General features: G+C 42.7%; 1 protein-coding gene across 2 annotated transcripts in view; it reads right to left on the reverse strand.

Moving 5' to 3' along the window:
• LOC127632328 (phosphatidylinositol 4,5-bisphosphate 3-kinase catalytic subunit alpha isoform-like) overlaps positions 1-6,484 on the reverse strand; it is a 26,422-nt gene extending 19,938 nt beyond the window's left edge. Inside the window, exon 1 of one of the 2 annotated variants that reach the window (XM_052110853.1) lies at positions 6,214-6,484. The gene's annotated coding sequence lies outside the window, so the exon portion shown is untranslated. Of the gene's footprint in view, positions 1-6,182 lie in introns of both variants that reach the window. The other variant, XM_052110854.1, reaches the window with a different exon arrangement.
• Between the last annotated feature and the right edge of the window lie 2,901 nt (positions 6,485-9,385).

The raw sequence follows: 9,385 nt of genomic DNA on the forward strand, positions 1-9,385 counted from the left end.
AGGAGCACGCAAGTGCACGCGAGTCCAGCGGGCTTCTCGTTGTGCTCCGGAGCGGAGAGAGGGATCACCCTCGCTTCTCAATTCCGTTACTCTCAATGTCATTCGGGTTATTAAACTCACCTTGTCACCCTTAATCAAATTCTGTTCGAATGATGTAAGATACAAAGAAACAAATTGGCCTTGTTTGCCTTCAGATATTCTCTACAGAGATGACTTAAATCATTTAGATCAGAGATGCCCAAACTAGGGCCTGCGGGCCAACTGACCTTATAGGTCGAAAAAAAAAGACAATAAAAAATGCTATTGATAGAGGAGTCTGTGTATCTCAGCGAGTATTGACGCTGACTATCACACCTGCAGTCGTGAGTTTGAATTCAGGGCGTGCTGAGTGACTCCAATCAGGTCTCCTTAGCAACCAAATTGGTCCCGTTGCTAGGGAGGGTAGAGTCACATGGGGTAACCTCCTAGTGGTCACTATAATGTGGTTCTCGCTCTCGGTGGGGCGTGTGGTGAGTTGTGTGTGGGTGCCGTCTCCACGGTAACGCACTCAATATGTCACGTGATAAGACGCGCGGATTGACGGTCTCAGACGCGGAGGCAACTGAGATTCGTCCTCCGCCACCCAGAGTCACTACGCCACCACGAGGACTCAGAGCGCACTGGGAATTGGGCGTTCCACATTGGGGAGAAAATTCAACAAAATAAAAATACAACAGTAATATTTCTCAACAATGCACATTTAACTATGAAACCCTCATGCTTTTATTTTGACATTCTGAAGTCTCCAGGACGTCCTGTATGTGTCTGTTTGTGGGCAAAATCACAGATGTTTACCGTAATTTCCGGACTATTGAGCGCACCTGAATATAAGCCGCACCCACTGATTTTTAAATAAAATATTATTTTAAACATAAATAAGCCGCACCTGTCTATAAGCCGCAGGTGCCTACCGGTACATTGAAACAAATGAACTTTACACAGGCTTTAACGAAACACGGCTTGTAACAAAAATAAATATGCTTTAACGAAACACGGTGTGGCAGCGGGGGCGTGGTCAAGCGCCCGTCCGGGAGAGAAAAGCGGTAAGGGCGCTTACACCTGCGCTAAATTATGTCTAACACCGCTGTCTAATTTCAGTAAGCATGGGGAGAGCGGCATTAAAAGGCAGCAGCCACAGAGCTGAGAGAGTGACACACGTCAGTCTAGTGTTGGCGCATAGAAGAATTGAGAAACTTTATAAAATTGATTGTAAACATTGCTGTGGCCATTAAAAGCCTTACCTGGAACGTCAAGTGCCCTGCTGAAAACTGTCACACTGGTGCCCGTGTGACAGTTTTCCCAAGAAGGACACGTGAAGCAGGGCACTTGAAATTAGACACCGGTGTTAGACATAATTTAGCGCAGGTGTAAGCGCCCTTACCGCTTTTCTCTCCCGGACGGGCGCTTGACCACGCCCCCGCTGCCACACACGGCTTGTAATAAAACATTTGCAGTAAACAGTAGCCTACCAAGTCATTGTCACTATCTTCCTCCTCCTGTGCACTGAAACCACTGAAGTCATCTCCTTCGGTGTCGGAGTATAGCCTCAGATTTAGTTGTCTTTTTGCACTGAGTCAGTTCCTCACGCTGCTGTTTCCAGCATCTTATCATCGACTCATTAAGGCCAAGCTCCCGTGCAGCAGCTCTATTTCCTTTTCCAACAGCCAGATCAATCACCTTCAACTTGAAAGCAGCATCATATGCGTTTCTCCATGTCTTTGCCATGATGAGGGTGACAAAATGACTACCGTAATCAGAATGATGGGAAGTTTGAGCGCGCTCGATTTAATCTAAACAGTAAACAAAAAAAGTTGTTTGACCTTAACCCGTTCGGCAATTTCATTGGTCTAATGAAAGCTTCACGCCGCCAAAAAACTGAGCACGTCACAGAATGTTGTTTTTTTGTTGTTTTTTTTATAAAATTTGAAAGCGGGAAAAATCCATATATTAGCCGTGTCATTGTATAAGCCGCGAGGTTCAAAGCGTGGGAAAAAAGTTGCGGCTTATAGTCCGGAAATTACGGTAATTCATTATTATTTAAATTCTAGTAAAATGCTCCTCCGGTGCCGTTCTAAGTAAGTGAACTGAACTATTGGGCATCTACATCTGAGATGTTGTTTGTGAGTACCGCTCTAATATTGTGCAGTGTGTGTGTGTGTGTGTTTGTGTGTATATGTGTGAGTGTGTGTATGTGTGTGTGTATGAGTGTGTGTGTGTGTGTGTGAGTGTGTGTGTGTGTGTGTGTGTGAGTGTGTGTGTGTGAGCGTGTATTTATCACTTTGTGGGGACCAAATGTCCCCATAAGGATAGTAAAACCCGAAATGTTTGACCTTGTGGGGACATTTTGTCAGTCCCCATGAGGAAAACAGCTTATAAATCATACTAAATTATGTTTTTTGAAAATGTAAAAATGCAGAAAGTTTTCTGTGAGGGTTAGGTTTAGGGGTAGGGTTAGGTTTAGGGGATAGAATATAAAGTTTGTACAGTATAAAAACCATTATGTCTATGGAAAGTCCCCATAAAACATGGAAACACAACATGTGTGTGTGTGTGTGTGTGTGTGTGTGTGTGTGTGTGTGTGTGTGTGTGTGCGTGCGTGTGTGTGTGTGTGTGTGTGTGTGTGTGTGTGTGTGAACAGGGCAGCAGCATTCACTGACACGCTGGCGCTGCACATACTATATATTTACTTATTAAACAAACTTTTGTGATTCTCAGAGTAATCGCACGTCTTCAAGTGTCTTTGAATAAAATGTACGAGTCATATGAACTACTTTAATTGTGTTTTTATGGTTCTTTTTTTGTTAAAGAGACTGTCCCAGTTTTAGCACGTGTTCAACAATTCAATGAAAATACTTGAAAATAGGACAAATTATGCAATTTAGCAATAAATATGTAACAAAAATAATACATGAAATATACTGAAATATGATTGAAAACATTTATTTGTTGATTTTTAAAAAGCCAAAATGTGACCAAAATGATGAAAAAGTAATACAAATGTATTTAATGAATATATTCCTAATGTCCCAAGTTAGAAGGTCACCAGTATAATTAACAGCATCACCTGAGAGATTATTCTTTTCATATGTGAGCAAAAGGGACGTTATAACTGAAATAGACCCGTATGAATCCATACTGAGTGGGGAAATCTGTATCAACACTCAACCCTCCTGATATCAGTCTTGATCACAAACATGCTGTCATACAACTTCTGACAGGACGTCCTATCACAACACACGAGTCACTGAGCAACGACAGGAATGCATCTGTAACTCAACATCAGCCCAAAAACATTTGGCACTTCATTCTGAACTGGATGACTTGTGTTTCCAGTTACATCAGCTAATAACAGCCTGACAGACACCTGTCTGTCTCTTCAGTCTAAAGCCATTATTCACGACAAACTAAATCTAGCACAATCTCATATAGTAAAACCAGACAGTTGGGGGGAACAAATTCCCAGATCTTTTGTTTTAACTATCCTTAGACATAGTTTATGATTTAATCATGTAAAACAACATGCAAATGTTTGTTACCGGCTTTTGCAAACCAGTCAGTTCTATTCACCCCTCACCTGCACACTTTTATCAAACATTATCCGAGCAATATTTATGAAATAACAACCTCTTCACTCTGGTCAAATCAATTTACATTATATCCAACAGATGCGCAACATTCTGTGTGCACTCATATAAGCACACACATTTAACACTCACATTAACCGTCCCTCGAACCAAAGCTAATGCCACTTGTAAATGTCCATCATAATTCACACCTTCATGTGAGCTGCTGGCAATGTAACTTCTCTTTAAAGGTCCACTGAATTATACTGAAATAACAGCAGACACATTTAAAGTGTCAGCAGAATGTAGATCAACTCACTCGATTTACCCAAACTACTCATCCACTGTAGCCTATAGCAACAGTAATAACCACCGTAGCCTATAGCAACAGCAATAACCACCATAGCCTATAGCAACAGTAATAACCACTGTAGCCTATAGCAACATTAATAAACACTCGTAGCCTATAGCAACAGTAATAACCACCATAGCCTATAGCAACAGTAATAACCACTGTAGCCTATAGCAACATTAATAAACACTGTAGCCTATAGCAACAGTAATAACCACCGTAGCCTATAGCAACATTAATAACCACTGTAGCCTATAGCAACAGTAATAACCACCATAGCCTATAGCAACATTAATAAACACTGTAGCCTATAGCAACAGTAATAACCACCGTAGCCTATAGCAACATTAATAAACACTGTAGCCTATAGCAACAGTAATAACCACCGTAGCCTATAGCAACATTAATAAACACTGTAGCCTATAGCAACAGTAATAACCACCGTAGCCTATAGCAACAGTAATAACCACCGTAGCCTATAGCAACAGTAATAACCACTGTAGCCTATAGCAACAGTAATAACCACCGTAGCCTATAGCAACAGTAATAACCACCATAGCCTATAGCAACATTAATAACCACCGTAGCCTATAGCAACAGTAATAACCACTGTAGCCTATAGCAACAGTAATAACCACCGTAGCCTATAGCAACATTAATAACCACCGTAGCCTATAGCAACAGTAATAACCACTGCAGCTTACAGCAACAGTAATAACCACCGTAGCCTATAGCAACAGTAATAACCACCGTAGCCTATAGCAACATTAATAACCACTGTAGCCTATAGCAACAGTAATAACCACCGTAGCCTATAGCAACAGTAATAGCAACAGTAATAACCACTGCAGCTTATAGCAACAGTAATAACCACTGCAGCTTATAGCAACAGTAATAACCACCATAGCCTATAGCAACAGTAATAACCACTGCAGCTTATAGCAACAGTAATAACCACCGTAGCCAATAGCAACAGTAATAACCACTGCAGCTTATAGCAACAGTAATAACCACTGTAGCCTATAGCAACAGTAATAACCACTGCAGCTTACAGCAATAGTAATAAACACTACAGCTTATAGCAACAGTAATAAACACTGCAGCCTATGGCAACGTTAATAACCACTGTAGCTTATAGCAACGTTAATAACCACTGTAATAGCAACAGTAATAACCATAGTTTCTATAATCACTTCCCCATATGTATACCCATTGTTAGTAGTTTTAACCACATACTTGTCAAAAAAAACACACTTTTATCACGACATAGCAGAAATATCTTCTAAAACTGGTTTAATACTCCACTGCCAAACAAGCATAACAGAAAAAACACAGGCTATTAATTAATAAGACACTTATTTAAAGTACCACAGTCCATCTAAAGACAAAAAAAAACGTAATATTCCTTTTTATAGCAGAAACATATTGGAGGTTCATGTCTATGAAATAAATAATTAGCCAGCTACCCAAAAACAAACTAATTAAGATTAAATAGTCAAAACTATTAATTACAGTGTTTAAGTATGTTCCGAAACGAAAATAAATCTAAGTGATTGGATAAATTAATGTTTAAAGCGGGGTATTTTTCATAACGAAAACGCTGTATTATTCTGTAGTTTAGCCGCGTAGCCGCTAGGCTAATCCGCTATTGCAACCAGATTATTTATCAGAGACGGGCCACTTCTATTTAAATTAATGGGAGAAACTGAAACACCCAAATGCAGCCAACGGTCAACGGATGTAGAAAGGAAGTCCCGCCTTACAGGTAAAAGAGCCAATCATCTTTTAGATGCAGACGTCGCTTTTCAAGCAACTCGAGAATACGCATGCGCGTTAGCTCTACAAACCGGGGAAAGTTGCGTTTTTTAGAGTAATCTGAGGTAAAGAAGCACAATTTATGATACAAGTGATTTTACTGCTGATTTGAAATATGTTCTTTGATCATAATCTTGAACGACCGTTTTTGAGATTTCGGTGTTCCGCCATTCAAGTAGATAGGAGCTGCATTGGCATGACTGGAAATATCCTCCCGACAGCGTTCCAAACATGCCCGAAAGTGGACCGACTTGCTAGAAACACTTTGATGCAACCTGATAACTTTCCGATAAAATATGCAGTAATATTCTACCAATTACGGGTTTGAACAGTCTGAACATGTAAACACATTATCATTTAAAACACCACTTGCCCTGTCATGCACACAATACAAAAATAAACACATCTCTCACATTTATGGGTGCAACTAGTATGGGTCTATACCGGAGGGTTGATGCGCTGTAATCCGCTGTTGGTGTCCTCTCGCTCGGTCAGAGCTGTAAATCCAGCGCGGGGTTGTGCTGGGCCTCTAGCCGCCCCGCTCTGACACACACCGCCTCTCCATCACCCCAGCAGCGACACACAAATCCTGCATTACCGAGGGACAAAGACAAAATGCATACTTTCCAATATCCGGTGAATGGAATAAGAAACGTCAAAAATGCAGTCAGTGTTGAATAAGCGCGGATGTAAATGTGCTCCAGACAGAGAGGGAGTGACTGCACAAGAGAGATGATGACAAACACAATGAACTTTTATTTCACTATATTGATCGTCCCACTGTGGCATGGAACAGCTACATGTTCAATAAACACCGTCATAATAAGTACAACAACAACAATAAATGCTCTATCTTTGTGTCTATTGATCATCCCACTAATGCACAAGATGTTAAATCAATTAAATATACATATTTTAGAAAGATATGAAGTGAAAGTAAAATAATTTGTAACTCTTTTAAACCATATGTGTCATTCATTCCTGGGATTTGATAATATATTAATTGGAATTATATATATTTTTAACTACATTTGATTTGTCTGAATGCAACACAACATTAGGCACATGTAAACACTTGTACTAAGAGGTCCTTTATTGTATCTGCATCATGTATTCAGTTGTCCTGCAGGTCTCTATAATACAGTAAACAGAGAATAGGGGAAAAGCTTGTATTTGCTCCATAGGCTAAACATGAGAAAATGGCGCCATCTGGTGGAAAATATTAAAAATGTAAATTTTGAAGCCAGAGCTGCAGAATGAATTCATGATGTGATGCTTTAATGACACTGGGATCAAATACTGCAGTTTTAATGGGGTTCAATGGGATCATTTTTGTCCTGAAGGTCCCGAGTGAAACTCAGATTAAAATAATAAATGTTGGCATTAACAAAATGATTGAAAAAACAAAAATGTCCCGAAGGTTGCACAAGGGTTAAACCTCTAACAATATCATATGTTTCCTCTCAGGCATCAAAGCCCTTTTATTATTTTGTATTTGTATCTGATTTGAACACCCTTTTTTTCTAAAACTCGTCACAGACGCATTTTGAAAATATGCATTTTGAGATTGGTTTGAAAATGATTCGACACTAAACTTGTTATAAAATAAACATCTACCTACTGCTCACTTATACCAATTAAAAGACTTCAAATAGAAAACAATTCTGAGTTTTCTCATTTTTATGTGATGAAGCTACAAATAGACAAATAATGTGTCTCATAATGTTTGTTAAAAATGTGTTTGGGTGTCTGGGTATCTCAGCGAGTATTGACGCTGACTATCACACCTGGAGTCATGAGTTTGAATCCAGGGTGTGCTGAGTGACTCCAGTCAGGTCTCCTTAGCAACCAAATTGGCCCGGTTGCTAGGGAGGGTAGAGTCACATGGGGTAACCTCCTTGTGGTCACTATAATGTGGTTGTCGCTCTCGGTGGGGCGTGTGCTAAGTAACTCCAGTCAGGTCTCCTTAGCAACCAAATTGGCCAGGTTGTTAGGGAGGGTAGAGTCACATGGGGTAACCTCCTCGTGGTCACTATAATGTGGTTCTCGCTCTCGGTGGGGCGTGTGCTGAGTGACTCCAGTCAGGTCTCCTTAGCAACCAAATTGGACCGGTTGCTAGGGAGGGTAGAGTCACATGGGGTAACCTCCTCTTGGTCACTATAATGTGGTTGTCGCTCTCGGTGGGGCGTGTGGTGAGTGACTCCAGCCAGGTCTCCTTAGCAACCAAATTGGACCGGTTGCTAGGGAGGGTAGAGTCACATGGGGTAACCTCCTCGTGGTCACTATAATGTGGTTGTCGCCTCGGTGGGCGTGTGGTGAGTGACTCCAGCCAGGTCTCCTTAGCAACCAAATTGGACCGGTTGCTAGGGAGGGTAGAGTCACATGGGGTAACCTCCTCGTGGTCACTATAATGTGGTTCTCGCTCTCGGTGGGGCGTGTGGTGAGTGACTCCAGCCAGGTCTCCTTAGCAACCAAATTGAACCGGTTGCTAGGGAGGGTAGAGTCACATGGGGTAACCTCCTCTTGGTCACTATAATGTGGTTGTTGCTCTCGGTGGGGCGTGTGCTAAGTGACTCCAGCCAGGTCTCCTTAGCAACCAAATTGGGCCGGTTGCTAGGGAGGGTAGAGTCACATGGGGTAACCTACTCGTGGTCGCTATAATGAGGTTCTCGCTCTCGGTGGGGCGTGTGCTGAGTGACTCCAGTCAGGTCTCCTTAGCAACCAAATTGGCCCGGTTGCTAGGGAGGGTAGAGTCACATGGGGTAACCTCCTCATGGTCACTATAATGTGGTTCTCGCTCTCGGTGGGGCGTGTGGTGAGTGACTCCAGCCAGGTCTCTTTAGCAACCAAATTGGCCCGGTTGCTAGGGAGGGTAGAGTCACATGGGGTAACCTCCTCGTGGTCACTATAATGTGGTTGTCGCTCTCGGTGGGGCGTGTGGTGAGTGACTCCAGCCAGGTCTCCTTAGCAACCAAATTGGACCGGTTGCTAGGGAGGGTAGAGTCACATGGGGTAACCTCCTCGTGGTCACTATAATGTGGTTCTCGCTCTCGGTGGGGCGTGTGGTGAGTGACTCCAGCCAGGTCTCCTTAGCAACCAAATTGAACCGGTTGCTAGGGAGGGTAGAGTCACATGGGGTAACCTCCTCTTGGTCACTATAATGTGGTTGTTGCTCTCGGTGGGGCGTGTGGTGAGTGACTCCAGCCAGGTCTCCTTAGCAACCAAATTGGGCCGGTTGCTAGGGAGGGTAGAGTCACATGGGGTAACCTACTCGTGGTCGCTATAATGAGGTTCTCGCTCTCGGTGGGGCGTGTGCTGAGTGACTCCAGTCAGGTCTCCTTAGCAACCAAATTGGCCCGGTTGCTAGGGAGGGTAGAGTCACATGGGGTAACCTCCTCATGGTCACTATAATGTGGTTCTCGCTCTCGGTGGGGCGTGTGGTGAGTGACTCCAGTCAGGTCTCCTTAGCAACCAAATTGGCCCGGTTGCTAGGGAGGGTAGAGTCACATGGGGTAACCTCCTCGTGGTCACTATAATGTGGTTCTCGCTCTCGGTGGGGCGTGTGGTGAGTGACTCCAGCCAGGTCTCCTTAGCAACCAAATTGGACCGGTTGCTA

This window comes from Xyrauchen texanus, chromosome 39, assembly GCF_025860055.1.
Source record: "Xyrauchen texanus isolate HMW12.3.18 chromosome 39, RBS_HiC_50CHRs, whole genome shotgun sequence".
Taxonomy (NCBI): Eukaryota; Metazoa; Chordata; class Actinopteri; order Cypriniformes; family Catostomidae; genus Xyrauchen; species Xyrauchen texanus.